Consider the following 16,193-nt stretch of genomic DNA (forward strand, 5'->3'; position numbering starts at 1 on the left):
GATGTGCCAGGTGAAATCTGTGGGGGAGGGAGAGGGGTTGGATGAAGGATGGGAGTCGTGGTGGGAACATAGGATGTGTTCAAGGTAAACACGAAGAAGTTACACTATCCTGGGATGCTTCTGCAAGATCTCATATGGCCACCAGCAGGCTGCTTCTACACCTTGTCACTTCTATACACTCACAGCAAATTCACATGTTTGCCAGTGATCAGAGCCAATGCATACCCATTCTGCTACATACAGTGTATAATCTGGTGCTTAGAAGATAGTTAGGCACTGTGCACTGAAAGTTTTTTTTTTTTTTTAATTGGCCACACCTTGAAGGATGTGAGATTTTAAATCCCTGACCAGGAATCAAACTTGTGCCACCTACATTGGGAGTGCAGAGTTTTAACTACTGGGCCACCAGGGAAGTCTCAAACCTTTTAAAAAATGTCTGTAATTCTACAAATCCATTCTGTAGAGAGTTAGAAATGCAAATATTTATGAACCAGCGTGTTCTTTGCAGCACTGTTTTTTGACAATGAAAAACATGATAACATAAATGTCCAGTAACAGGGCTGGTGGCATGTGGATACAATGGAGTGTTGGGTGGTTCAATAAAATTTAACTTTTTTCAAAGGATGTTTAACATTCTTTCTATAAACCTACTGCATGACATTGGGCAAAGCTCACAATGTGAAGCCAAAAAAGAACCCAAACTCTGTATAGCAGGTATGTATCTGTACAGAGCTTACAGATAGGTAGAAGTTACAGATAGCCAGAAGTTAGTAACTAGCCAGGGGGGATTAGCCCGGAAGCCCTCCTAGCAGGCCTTATTTAAATTCTTTCAGGGTTGTGTTTATGTGCTGAAGCTATCCTGCTTGTCAGTCCACTGGGCTTCAGTTTCCTTGTCTATTAAATGAAGCGGTTGAACTATTTTTATCATGGATAAGATAAACAAACATGCAAGGAAGGTGCAATCTCCCTTAACATTGGCTATTGTCAGCCCTTCCTTTTTGGGCCCTGTTTGGAGAGGCCAAAGCTGGTAAGAATTTGAAAACTCAAGAAACAGCAGCCTCCGGTGGGGCAGTGGAGGTGGAAAGAGAGACTAATTGTTTACTTTTGGGGGTGGGGGCACGTGGTAGATTCTGAGGAACACACCACTGTTCCCAGAGACCTGAGGACAGGTGGCCAGGGCACCGCCTCCCGGCTGGGTCTCCAGGGAGCCAGTGGCCACTCTGGGTTCCACCTCTCCCTGGTTTTCTGGACTTGGGTGGGAGTTGCTCCGAATCTCGGAGACCCTTCTTTCCCGCCTGCCGTGGTCCCTCCCACCAGCAAATGATCACCTTCGGGGTGATTTCTAGGTGTGGGAACGCCAGAGATCAACGAGGTGGAGATCTCCGAGGGAATGGGGGAAAATTTGTTCTCGGGCTCTACCGAAACACCCAATTGGAGGACGTTTCGTTGGCCTTGTCATTTCCCATCACGTCCCAAATTCAGCAAACCGGGAGGAAAGGCGCCGGGGGCGAGACGGGAGCGGAGGCAGCCGGACCCCCGGCCAGCCGGCTCCACCCCTCCCGGGTCCTTCCGGGGGGTATTTTGGAAGCCTAAGTTCCCTGCTGGGAAGGGCTGCGCGGGGGCGCCGGAGATGTTCCGCAGCCGCCCCCGCCGCCGCCGCTTCTTACAACTCCACGGCCTCGAGCGAGGAAGACCGGGAGAGGATCTGAAGAGCAGAATCGAGAGTTTTGAAGTAATTGCTTTCTCTCATCTTTGGGGAAATTGATACTCCGCATCCAGTCACTTACAGGTAACCGTTTTCCAGTCTCCGTCCATCCAGGTTACGTCTGTACGTCGTTATTCAACAGAAACTGTTTTGTAAACTGCGCCTTCTCCACTTACTGTATAATGAACACTGCTTACCAAAAGTATCCATCCGTAAAAATGACTTTAAACGGGCACGTTAAATCCCACTGAAAGGATGAGCCATGATTTAGAATCAGTGTTGATCGTTTAAGTGGCTTCTAATTTCTCAATATTAAAAATAGCTGCGCTGAGCATCCGTGTAGGGATCTGCCTACATGCCGGATTGTTTTACATTCGAATCAGTTTCTAGAGGGGAACAAATGGACCAAACACAGTAAGAAAATGGTAAGGTTCAGGTGGGCCCAGGTGTGCTGCAGTGGTGGAGACTGCAACAGCAGCTATTGTTAATACTTTCCCAATTTTTTTCTCTAGCTGCCCCCTCTCTTCCCCCGTCTCCTCCACCAATAATTATTACTCTGAGCCCTCCTGGGTAAAGCATGGCTCTGGTTTCACCTGGACTACCAGAGGTCTCCCCATCAGGGAGGACTAACCCGGCCAAGAGACCAGGAATCTAGAGTGAGGCTGGGAGTTCTGGAAGGGATCTGGGGCAGGCGGAGCTCCAGACCGAATTTATGGATGGATGTCCGTCCCAGGTGACCGGCCCCTCCCCATCCCCTGCTTGGGCGTGGCGGGGGGTGGCGGGGGGTCGTGACAATGGCCTTGACGACAGGTGACCCTCAACTGAGCCTCTGGCCATGGGGAGCCGCAACCTCCCCCATCTTCCTTTCTCCTCTCCCTCCCCAACCCCACACCGTACTTCTTCCCCCTCCCCTCCACCTGCGGCAGCCGGAGCCGCCCAGCCCGGGTGAGTGGGAAGCCCAGCCGCCCGCCCGGGGCCAGAGACCGGGCGGGCGAGCCAGCGAGGCCGGGGTCGGCGCTCCTCCTGCAGGGCGAACCGGGGAGGGGCGGGGCGGGGCGCGGATCCTCTCCCCGCTCCGCGCGCAGCCCGGGCATCCCAGCTCCTACACCCGCTTCCAGGCTGCACCCGGCCCGCCCCCACCCCCTCACCGCCCTAACCCTGGAGGCTGGGCCGGCTGTCTCCTAACTTTGGGGAGCCACCCAGGCGGCAGCTAGAGACCCGCCTTTTGAGGAAAGGTCTAACTCAGGGCTCTCTACCTGCACACGGAGATGGGGCGACCGGTTTCTTTTTTTCTTTTTTAATCATAGTGTACAATTCGAGTAAGATAAGCAGGACAATTCCTGCAGGACAATAAGCAGACCTAGAAGGAAAGTTCCTTACGCTCTGATTGATCGCATGATGTAATTGTAAGTAATTCAGGAAAGGAAGAACAATAAGAAACGTGAGCACCGCAGGGACCCCAGGCTCATCCCGGTGCAGGGCCGACCCTGGGAGAAGTCTGCACAGGCTGAATGAGGGTCTTCCTGGGGTGTTTGGGGCTCCAGGGAAGGGCATCGTCAAAACGGCGCTCTGGGCCGGGCCGGATATAAAGCTCGGGTTTTCTTTTTTTCTTTCCCGGGTTCCTTCTTGTACGAGGCCTGAGTTTTCAGCATCTTACGGGGACCGCCTGGCTCTCGGCCGCGATCTGATGGCATCTCTGTTCACCTCCGTGGGTGCTGGAATCTCCCGGCTGGTTCTGGCTCCACTGGACTGTGTGGTCCGTAGCATCCGCCTCTTGGGGGGAGGTCTCTGCGACTGGTTGCAGCCACTGGCTCCTGGACACGTGGGTGTGCACAGAGTTTTTGCCCCCCTCTCAGCTCAGGAACTCTCATCCCACATGCCTCGTGGTTCCCTGCCTCGCAGAAATGGGGGCTTTAGCAGCAGTGACTGCTCAGCCCAGGAAGTTATCCAGCGCCCTGAACAAAGATCACGGACATGGACAGTGTCAGAGTTCAAAATAAGAAAATAGTAAATCAAACAAACAAAACCTGAGCGGAAACAAGGTGTGGAGCAGAGGAAAACTTAGCAAAAATCTCAGACCTCCCAAGACATACTAAAAAAGTTTTCTGGAAAGGATGCTCTTTTTGGTTAACTTCTAATTTCAAATTTCAGTACATTATAGTCAATGAATGTGGCCTATGTAAACTTCTAATTTGAGGAATTCATTGAAATTTTTACCTGCCTAATTAATACATGGCTAGTAGTTGCAAAATATACCGTGTCTGAAAAGGATGTGTAATTTTTTGTTGGGTAAAAAAATGCATGTTTATGAATTGAAGTCTGTTAATTGGACTGTGTTACTTAATCATCTGCATGCATATTTTTTGTATGCATTTGATCTGTTGATTTTTGAGTGATAGGTTAAAATCTCCTATTCCATTGTGGGTTTGTCAATAACTTTGTCTTGCTATCGGGTTTTACTTTACTTATTTTAAATATGTGTTACTAGGTATGTAAAGTTGCCTGGCTGTTATTTATTCTTGGTGGATCATAACTTTTATGAATATAGAATATTCCCCTTGGCCCTTTTAGTACTTTAAGCCTTGATTGTCCTAATTTGTCTGATAATATTTATTTATTTATTTTGATAATATTTATTATATCTGCTTTCTTTTTATTAGCATTTACCTGATAGATCTACTTTTTTTCATTCTTTCCTTTCCTTTTTTTTTGTCTTTTATTATACTCTTAATGAGAGATGGAGAAAACAGTGAGTCTGATAATAATTTTTGCCATTTCAGTATTTCCCAAATTATGTGTGTGTGTGTGTGTGTGTGTATACATGTATGTATATATATATAATTTTTGTCCCTTTCTGTTCAGATAACCCTGTTATGAATTTTACTAGGACCCTCCATCCACCAAGGGAGGGGGTAGTGAGGGGGTCTGAGATGCAGGACAATGTACTGGTGGCTGCTATTGTTTCTCCAGAGGACAGGAGAGCTTGGACATCCAGAAATCTAAGTCAGTTCAACTGGACTGAGCGATGGTGTTTTGATAAGCTCACTATTACATGTTTGTTACACTTTTTCCTTAATTTATTTGGTTGTGTCAGGTCTTAGCTGTGGCACGTGGGACCCAGTTTCCCTGACCAGGAATTGAACCCAGGCTTCCTGAGTTGGAGGCACTGAGGCTTAGCCACTGGACCACCAGAGCAGTCCTATATTTGTAACTATTTTTAACTTTGAATCCCATGCTGGTTTGATTTGTAGTAATCGAAAATCATACATGAAAAATCCACACGCGGGTGCCCTTTTATGGTTTTATAATATACAATATGGACATTGAGTTAAATCTAGACAGTAATAATTAAGTTGATTAGAAGTGTGTCCATAGGTAAAAAAATTCTATTCATACTTATTAGCTCAACCTATAAATAGGGTAAAATCATCTACATCCTTCCAGTTTAGTCAAATGAACATTTCTTTTTTGCTTTTAGTATATTTCTGTTAATGAATCTTTCATACTCAGCATTGCCTTAATCCACTGGCCTACCTTTCCACAAGACGTGTGGTGTTTTGGTTTTATAATATGTTCTATGATTTGCCATGCAGACTTTTTGGCTCACTCTCTCAAATTCCAAGTTGTATTTTTCTTTCCCATTTGTCTTGGGAAGTGTCCCTTTATTCTAAACATTTTCCATTTTAAAATCCCAACTCTTGTACTGAAATACATCCATTCTTCTGTCTGCAATTTAGTTTATGGAACAATAAACTCCAGGTTATTAAAAATATTTTGCCTAAAAGACAGAGTTGCTGAACTTCCATTTGAAGTAGTTTGATGGAGATCATAATGGAACCTTTTGGGGAGCTTGGGACATAAGTTTTGAGAGTTTATCATCTTGGCCATTTTTTCATCACTCATCAGGTACAGATTTCTAGTTAGGTTTCCCTGCAATGCCTCTGAGCAAACATTGGGTTCTTATGCAAAAGGCTTCTTACGAGAGATTGATTTGTTGATTTTTAAAATGCCTCTTAAAATAAGAGTTCCCATTAAATTTCATATTGGAAAAAGAAGCAATATGTTTGATTGACATCACCAAGAATGTCTTGTGTGTGCTACTCACATACAATTTTTTTGTAGTCTTTATATTGAACACGTCTCATTTTGAGAGTATGACCTTGAGTTGTCATTGCTTTAGAAACCATGGACTGGTTAGGACATCCATTAATGTCCTCAAACAAATGCTATAGCAGAATCCCCAAAGGAGACAGGGATTTTACTGGTCTCTGGACACAGGAATCCATTTGTTGGAGCATATGCTGAGTGTGATGAGCTGTAAAATGAACTTAATTTCTGTGCCAGACCAAACGAGGTGAAAGCCCGAGAAACTGGATAGGATGAGGGCTGCATATCCTTTGGATAGAAAAATCACTGTCTTAATATCAGATATTGTCACATGAGGTTTTTTTGGTTTATTTGACTAGGCCACGAAGAGCAATCAAGAGGAACATGAACATAATCTAAGTAAGAGCTCAGTCTTGAGGAAGCTCTCATTGTGAAATCTTTAATTTCAGGTTACACTTCATGCAGAGTAGTAGAAGAAAAGAGGACAATGCCTATTCGCTAAAAGCATCCCGTAAGTGAAACTGTTAATACAATTCTTGTGAGTTCTTATAGCTGCAAATTTGAAAACAGAAGACCTGGAATTTTCTATGTTCCATTTGAGGGTACCTGATTATCAAAGCAGGAACAGTATAACATTTTCATTTTACATTTACTACTAGGAGTTCATTCGAAGTTTGAAAGTATTTTTCTGGCTGAGATTCTCTTTAAGATATTTAATAGTTTTTCTGTTATTTTCCACGTCAATTTTTCCCTTGCTATTGACAGTTACTCTGCTGTTTTTAAAGACAGCACTCACTACATGAAAAGCAAAGCCCACATTTTTTACTTCCCACCCTACCCCACCCCCATTCAGTCATAATTGCTTTGTAAGCAGAGTATTAGCCTTACAATGCTGCCCAATATGGTAATTAGGCTTGGAGATTTTTAAGCTGTTGTATTTGAAATTCTACTTGCTTTTACAAATTGAAGAACCTACCTCTTCTTTTCTGACAGGCAAGTGGTGTAGTAATTAAGAGCATGGACGTTAGAAACAGATATAACTAATTGTATGATTTGGGGCAACAAACTTCTGAGATAATAATTCCTATCACACAGGCTTTTAGTGTGAATTCAGTATTTTCTAAATACTTAGAACACTACTAGTTCAAATATAGTAGTACTTTTTTTCACTCATTGATGGATATCAAGCCCTTTCTGAAAATAGGATTATATTTTATTTCTAAAACTTGAAACACCCTGACTAAAATTTTACCTTCAAAAAATTTGATGTGCGAGGCCCTGTTCTAAATACTTTATGGTGGCTTTTGTTATTGTCTCAACTTCTTGTACAGATGAGGAAACTGAAACACAGAGAGAAGAGTAATCTGCCCAAGTTAGAGCTGCAACTCCACACAGGCATCCCACTGCAGAGTCCTTTTAATTTTTAAATTTTTTGACTAGGTAAGACATTCACATAACTTAAAAATAAAACAAAATACATATACGGTAAATATAGATGGTGAAGTATCTTTTCACTTCTCATGAGCAGCCATTTTTACCAGCTGCTGAGATGTCTTTCCAGAGTTTCTTTCTACAAATACAGATGTATGTCTTATTTCCTCAACATTTTCTTCTATGTGAACTTTTCTTGTTTATCAACATGTCTTCAAAATCTTTTCCAGTCAGAACACAGAGGTTTCTTGTTCTTTTTTGGAGCTGCGCAGTACTCCATTGTATGGATATGACATAGTTTCTTTCATTTATCTCCCACCGATGGATTGTTTTTTTCCAGTGTTTGCTAACATAATTAAGGCAGCAAAAGACAGGTGAATGGTCTTGCCCATCCTCCATTCGCTTGTGTGCAAGGACAGCTGGATGCATGCCAGATGTGGTTAAATATGTGTAACACTGACAGATATTGTCAAATTGTGGTCCAAAGGGGGCTGTGCCAGTTTACACTCCCCCTGGCAATGTAAGACGGTACCCTTACAGCCCGGCCAACTTGTTACCCAATTTATGGAGTTTTGCTGTTTTGAAATCCCAGGTGACTCAGTGGCTAAAGAGTCTACCTGCAGTGCAGAAGATGCATGAGTCTTGGGTTTGATCCCTGAGTTGGGAAGATCCCCTGGAGGAGGGCATGACAACACACTCCAGTATTCTTGCCTACAGAATCTCATAGACAAAGGAGCCTGGCAGGCTACAGTCCATAGGGTCACAAAGAGTCAGGTATGACTGAGGACTAAGAGACTAATGCTTTCCATAAATTAATCTTGGAAAACCATGGGTATTCTGTTCACATTTTTTTTCCCCGAGGTATGACAGCGTTTTGTTTTATATCCCTAGTATTTCATATCCCCAGTGACCAAGCCCAATATACGTTTGCTGAAGTGCTTTGCTCGGTCACTTCAGTTGTGTCCGACTCTGCGACCCCATGGACTGCAACCTGCCAGTTCCTCTGTCCGTGGAATTTTTCAGGCAAGAAAACAGGAGTAGGTTGCCGTTTCCTTCTCTAGAGTGTTCACATTTTAAACTTGATATCTAAATGTGTTCCCACAGTGTTGAGTTCAGGATTGAGTATGGAGAATAACTGAAAATGAATTGCTTGTATTTGTTTATTTTTCTGTTCTAAATATTGCTTTATTTACACAAATAATTCTTGTATACATTCTCACTGAGAATTACTCAGTACAGGTAAAGCAATAGTCTCCTTTGTCCTTCTCACATCATTACCAGCTCCCTTCTCCTTAACAGGTTCGTGTGTTTTCTCAGGAAATCTGTCAATGCATTTGCATGCATATAGAGACCCTATTGATAACATACGCTTTTATTTTGCGGAATCATTAAAAAACTTAATGGATCATGCTGCACATAACTGTGTAGCAGTGGGTTTTTCATTTTTACCATAAGTCTGGATGTACCTTTCTTGTCAGTTTCTAGAGAACTATCATTATTTTTAACTTCTGCACAGTATCTAAGAGGGCTTCCGTGGTGGCTCAGTGGTAAAGAATCCGTCTGCATTGCAGGAGATGCCGATTCGACCCCTGGGTGGGGAAGATCTCCTGGAGAGGGAAATGGCAACCCACTCCAGTATTCTTGCCTGGAAAATTCCATGGATAGAGGAGCCTGGCAGGCGATAGCCCACGGGGTCACAAAGAGTTGGACATGACTGAGCAACTGAGCACACATGCACTATCTAAGAATTGCTTGTATTTAAATGATCGGAGGTCTTTTTTAGCATTTAACATCCCTTTTAATGCTTCCTTTCCTTACTCTCTTGGACTGTCTATCAGGAGTGAAGCATTCTGTGACAAATGATCTGGAAGAAGCAAAGTCAAACAAGCATTTTCTTTATCCCACCGTTTAGTCTACCTAGATTTAAAATCAAAGTACCCAAAGCAGACCAAAACAACATATTTCTAAGGCTATGAAGTGAAGTGAAGTGAAAGTCACTCACTGACTCTGCGATCCCATGGACTGCAGCCTGCCAGGCTCCTCTGTGCATAGAATTCTGCAGGCAAGAATACTGGAGTGGGTAGCCTATCCCTTCTCCAGGGGATCTTCATGACCCAGGAATCAAACCAGGGTCTCCTGTATTGCAGACAGATTCTTTACCATCTGAACTACTAGGGAAGCCCTAAGGCTATGCTTTTCTTTTAATGGAAGTGTGACTAGACAGGAGCATATAAGGAAATGCAAGATAGGTGACTGGAGTAGTCATTTAAAAAGCTCCCTTTCTGGGGCCCCAGGAAAGCTTTCTGTCCTGGAGCAATGATCAGAGTTTAGTTTGGATTGAGTAAGAGTAGCATTTTCCTTGGTCAGGCTATTGGGAAGCTCCGTAACCATGGAAGTAAAGGATGTGGAACTTAATTACTTTAAGACCATCCAAGGTCACAGGGTGTCTGAAAAGTCTCTGGGCACTGCAGGGGTGGTTACACTCCAGTTTGAAGACTTGGCTGTGGGACGGATCCACGGGAGGCAGAATTTTCAGCACCTCTGGGAATGTTCATCTCCATTTGCTTGGGTGCCAAGAAAGATGCTGACTCTCATTTTAAAGCTGTTAACAACCAAGGTGCTGAGAGAAGTTCTGAAACTTGCCTGAGGTCACACATTTGCTAATGACAGAGTTTGGGATTGCCTTGATAAAGTCTAAAAGTATTAGCAGTTCCAAAAATAGATGGTTGGGAATGGGAAAGACAAAAAACAGGAATTAAGGAGGGGAGGGTCTTCCTTAGTGTTCCAGTGGCTAAGACTTTGAGCTTCCAATGCAGGGGGTCGGGGGTTTGATCTCTGGTCAGGGAGCAAGATCCCACATACTGCAACAAAGAGCTGGATGCAACCAAATAAATGAAAAATAAGTATTTAAAAATAAATTAAATGTGAAAAAAAGAATTAGACAGGGGTTTGTAAGCTGTGAAGACCAGTGAAGAGTTTTAAAGCATGACTCCGGAGTGGCACTTTTGATTGCCCCTCTGGCCTTGTTGACAAAGGTCCTGAGGTGACTATCAGGCTGGAAATTGGGGAGAACATTTGGAAGGAGGGTGGGAGTTGGTGGGCCAATCATATTTCTGAGTTATTCTAAGGATGGTCATCTTCACCTGAAGCAGTTTTGCTTAGTGCTCTGCACCTGGGAGAGAGCACTTTATCAACATAACTGTTTTTTTCTTTTCTTTTTTTTTTGTTTTTAACATAACTGTTGATAAACCCTAATGACCTGTCTCAGCATCACCCGTCTTTTACGAAGAGCTTTTCTGTTGCTTTTTCAAAGTGGAAAGATTATGTGTTTTTTTTTTTTTTTTTTGATGTGGGCCATTTTTAGTCTTTATTGAATTTTTTTTTTTACAATAGTGCTTCTGTTTCATGTTTGGCTTTTTTGGCCACAATGTATGTGGAATCTTAGCTCCCTGACCAGGGTTCAGACCCACATCCCCTGATTGGAAGGTGAAGTCTTAACCACTGGACTGCCAGGGAAATCCCAGAAAGATTATGTTTTTGAATATATAATTTTTTTTCCAATCTTCAGAATAGGAAGGAAGGGCCTGTCGACTTAAAAAATAGTCACAACCTAAAAATTGAGAGTTATGTCTTTGTACATATTTATATTTATTTGATCTCGCTGAGTCTTGATTGCAGCATGCAGGATCTTTAGTTGACCCATGTGAACACTTAGTTGTTGCATGTAGGATCTTAGTTCCCTGACCAGGGATGAAACCTTGGTCCCCTACATTGGGAGTGTGGAGTCTCAGCCACTGGACCATGAGGCAAGACCCGACAGTTACGTTTTATGCAGTGGGAGGTTTTAGGACTTCAAGCCCTGAGATACAGCATCTCAAATAACCCTGAGAGAACTGCTACGAGGCGGTGGGGGGTGGGTGGCGAGGGGAAGGTGAGGAGGGGCGTGAGGGGAAAGAGGGAACAGTCACCCGAAATGGCAGAGGAGGGATAGGAGCAGGGGAGTGAGGAAAGCCTTTCTCAGAGGTTTCAGGAGGTTGTAACCCTGCCCTTGAAAGTGGAAAGAGACAGACCACCACCAAGCTAAGTAGTTCAACATATCAGCTCATGCAAAGAGCTGAAATGATTTCAAAGTTCAAAGTAAAATCTATTTTATTCTTTATTAGTTTCTTTCAAAATATTTTTGGCTATGCTGGGTCTTCATTGTGGTTGGAAGTCTTCTCCAGTTGTGGCATGCAGGCTTAGCTGCCTAGTGGCATGTGGGATCTTAGTTCCCTGGCCAGGGATCAAATTGGAAGGCGGATTCTTTTTTTTTTTTTTTGGAAGGTGGATTCTTTACCACTGGATTACCAGTGAAGTCCGTAGTCTTTTTTTTAAACTTTCGAGTTTCATGTGATTTGGGGGACAATTGGAAAGTTGAAGCTAGACCAGGCTCTAAAAGTGACTGTGGGAAATAGAATTGATGCGAAGTCACAAGCCTGCCTTGGTGGCAGGGGATGTCACATCTGCACAGATCTCTATATCCTGAAGGAGATGGGTTGAAATCAGTCTGAGTTCCACAGTGGTTCTCAAAGTGGGGTTCCCTGGATCATGCTGTACATTTTAGAACCTCTGAATTTATTCATCTTTTAACTGGAAGCTTGTCTACTTTGACCTATATCTCTCATTGATGAACCAATGGGTTTTAAAAATGTGGTATATATACACATATGGGCTTCCCTTGTAACTCAGTTGGTAAAGAATCTGCCTGCAATGCAGGAGATCCGAGTTCGATCCCTGGGTCGGGAAGATCCCCTGGAGAAGGAAATGGCAGCCCACTCCAGGCAAGAGCCTGGAGAATCTCAAAGACAGAGGAGCCTAGCGGGCGACAGTCCATGGGGTTGTAAGAGCGACCAGACACGACTTAGCGACTAAACCAATCGACCAACCAACCATATACACATACAATGGGATATCATTTGGCCATAATAAGAAGGAAATTGAGCCATTTGTAACAGCATGGATGGACCTTGAGGACACATTATGTTAAGTGAAATAAATCAGACAGAAAAGGACAAATGTTGTATGATCTTCTTTATATGTATAATTTAATAAACTGAACTCAAAGAAACAATAAAATAGTGGTTACCAGGGGCAGTAGCACAAGTGGGGAGGGAAGTTCATTGCACTAGTTAATTTTTAATTTTTTCAATATGCCTTCTAGAAAATTCAAAATATTTCTATTGAATAGTGTTGGTGTAGGATATTGGAAGATTTGCTATGTATTTTGTCATTTTCCTGCAGAAAAGAAATGACTGCATCAGTTATCATCATATTCTTTCTCTGGCCGTAAGCAACTCTTATCCAATATCTTGAATAACAGAGACCCTGCATTTTTAAGCAAAGTTCCCCCAGTCGTGCCATCAAATAGTGCTGGTGCAGCAAGCAAAGTGGTTATGATTGGAAAGTGGGTAGTCTGCATAGGACTATTATTGAATTACCATATTCCAACCTGGTTGGCATTAAAAAGTAAGATTAAACAAAAAAAAAAGATGATTAAAAAAACCAATAGGGACTCTGTGTCTTGCAATAAAATTGCCTCCTTAGTTTGCCCTTGCACAGTTTAGCATCAGTGCCTTATTGATCAGAATTAGGAAGTTAATAAGGTTTGGGCTAATTAATCAGCTGGGTAGGGACTGGAACTGCACTGCAAGGCTTAATCAAGTCATCAAAGCTCTCAAGCCATGAAGAAGGTAATTAAAGGAGAAGGATGCCTGTTATATAGTAACAGGAGATCAGGAGAGAGCAAGAGTGAGATAGAGAACCTCCATTTTCTTTTGTACACTTTCTTGACATAAATCAGACCCAATGACCAGAGCACTGGTGCTCAGCTTCCTATCAGAGAGTTAAGTTGAATGAATGTATAAATCACCTCATTGGGTAATTTACTTGCCCTCGACCAAATGTCAATGAAACTATACTTATTTATAGCAAACTTTGTCTTTGCCAAGTTCTGCAGAAATGAATTCCTTAGGATAACTTACGTCTGTCATTACTGGCTACCACAGTTTTGATTTAGAAGCAGCAAACCATTCAGTAGTTGATTATCCATCAGGTACTGAGACCTCTGCTCCCAGACATTGCGTGCCGTGAACCACTGTACCGTGGACCTTACAAAGTGTAGAGAGCTATTTACTCAAGGAGATTATGTAGTATGGCAACTTGGTGATTCTCAGGGAATCTTTTCTTCCCTTTGGGTCTCCCTCAGCCTGTCCCCCACACCCCTCCTTCCCCCCAATACTTCATTGTACCATTCTGAAACTCAAATGGGAAAGGAAGAGAGTCAATGTGGGGAGGATGTTAAGGAGAGGGAGAACACGTAAAGGAGTGGAGGATGCTTGAAGGCCAAGGCAGAGATTCTCATGTGTGGTCTAGACATCACCCACCTGCAGACTGGATGGACTCTTTTGGCCTGGGGAGATGAACTAAACTCAAAAAGCAGCTGAGGTTTTCAGTCATTCAAACTGGTTCTGATCTTACAACTTAATGAGGGTTCAGCAAAAGCACTGCTATAGTACATGTTGGGGACTAGCCCAGGGCCCTGAGAGTCCATTGTGTTTAGGAACCAGAATTCCAGTGTCTTTGTCAAGACCCAGACAGGGGAACGGGGAGAACAGAAGCCAGATCTCTGGGACAGGGAGTGAAAGCCTCTTCTTCCCTGTCTTCCTCTTTCTCTCTCGAAACTCTTCCCTCTCCTCTTTCAGGACCTCTAGCATCTGTGTGGGCTCATTGAGCTAATTAACATCTGAATGTTCCCTCTTTTTCCTGAGCCACACCCCTCTCGCTCTCTCAAATCTCTGATTCCTTGAGTCCCTCTAGTTCTTACTGTCTTGCTAAAGTGTGAATGAGACCTATCTCTAAATTAGTCCATCTGTTTAATGAAATGGAATTTCCCTGGGGAAATTTTGAAAATAAATAAGGGAATGAGGGAGTCCTAGACATAACAAATATCAAAATGTTTTATAAAACTACAGAGTGTAACAGTTTAGTAATGATGCATGAATATATAGATCAAAGAGAACAGGGCATACAGAAATAGAGCAAAATTCATTTTAGAATTTAGAACAGTATAGGAGAAAAGGGAGCATTTCAAATCACTGAAGTAGAATACAATTTAGTCATTAAATAATGTTGAAGAGGTACTTCCATGGCAGTCAGTGGTTAAGACTCCAGGCTTCTAATGCAGGGGGTGCAGGTTCTATCCCTGGTTGGGGAACTAAGATCCCACATGCCATGTGGCATTGTCAAGTTCAAAAATAACAACAACATTAGTGTTGAGGTAATTAACATTCTTACTCCCAAATTCAATTCCAGATGGAGAAAAGCATGTATAGGAGGGTAATCATTGCTACTTTACTTGCAATTGAAAAATAAGGGAAGTAACCTAAAGTCTGTTGTAGGGTTAAATAATTTATGGTTCCTCTGGAATATTGGGCTTCCCTGGTGGCTCAGACAGTGAAAAGACTCTGCCTGCAATGTCGGAGACCCAGATTTGATCCTGGGGTCAGGGAGATCCTCTGGAGAAGGGAATGGCTACCCACTCCAGTATTCTTGCCTAGAGAATTCCATGGACAGAGGAGCCTGGCGGACTACAGTTCATAGCATTGAAAACAGTCGGTCAAGACTGAGCAACTAACACTCACTTTTTCAGGAGTATTAGGCTTGTCTGAAAGGGAAAAGGTGTGCTATAGCAAATATTACCAAGAAATATTGCTACATTTGAAAAAGAGGGGGAAGAACTGTATCTGGCACATCTTATGTAAATATATGTATATACAACACACATATGCCTATCTATGCAGGGAAATTTCTAGAAGGATAATTTAAGAAACTTAGAGTAGTGGAGATTTACTTTTCTTTACACATACCCATTTTTAGGGCTTGAATTTTTAAATAATTTTTTAAAAGCTAGTTTAAAAAATATGTGAAGGAGTTGAATTATTTCTAACAAATGACTTCTGGAACAGTTTGGGAATAATGCTAAGATTTGGGGGTGAGGGTAAGAACAGAGTTTGAACCCAAGGGACTCTTTGACAAACTATGTAGCTTATGGGCAAATAGCCTTCCTGAGCACAATTTTTGTTTAATGGGAATAATAATCCCTTTTAGGTTTATCTGAAGGTGAAGTACCTTCCTATGTCCATGTGTACAATTCATAGCATAATGCCTGACATTTAATATGTGCTGATTTAAGAGCAAATCCCCTCCATTTCAAATAACTCTTTATTTCAGGGGCTTACCACCCTCTCATCCAATTTCAGAGAGTTCTTGCTGACAGGTTGTGAACTTTACCTTCTGAAATCAGAAGGTAAAATACCAGAGTCTCTAGACTCTCCCCCAATCACTTTTTCTCAATCTCTACTTCTGTTTTTGCTTTTCCCTGGTCTGGTTTGAATTTCCTCTAAACTCTAACCACTCTCCTGCCAGATCCCTTTCCCCTTTGTCCTTTCGTCACATTCACCAGGAAAAACCCAAACATTGGGTCCTTCCAATTCTGCCTTCTACAACCTCTCCCTAGGCTGCTGGAGAGAAAGTTCTTGAATACTACTCAGAGCTTGCTGTGTCCAGCCTCGCGTGATCCCTCAGCTCTGCCTGGCCACCCCTTCCCTAGCCTGGTGAGCTTGCTTTCTCACTCATCAGAAGGATTATTTCAAACCTCCAAGCTTCTGAAGAGCCTTCCTATCTTTCTAATGCCATCAGCAATTTTGCCTGATCTACAATTTCATAGAGAAAACAGAGCCACCAGAAGAGAGTGTCATGAGGGATAGAGTTGGGGGGGTGTAAATTAGGAGTTTTTGATTAACATATACAGGCTATTATATATTGGGCTTCCCTGGTGGCTCAGATGGTAAAGAATTTGCCTGCAGTGCAGGAGACCCAGGTTCAATCCCTGGGTTGGGAAGATTCCCCTGGA

The sequence above is a fragment of the Muntiacus reevesi genome, chromosome 12 (genome assembly GCF_963930625.1).
Source record: "Muntiacus reevesi chromosome 12, mMunRee1.1, whole genome shotgun sequence".
NCBI classification, from domain to species: domain Eukaryota; kingdom Metazoa; phylum Chordata; class Mammalia; order Artiodactyla; family Cervidae; genus Muntiacus; species Muntiacus reevesi.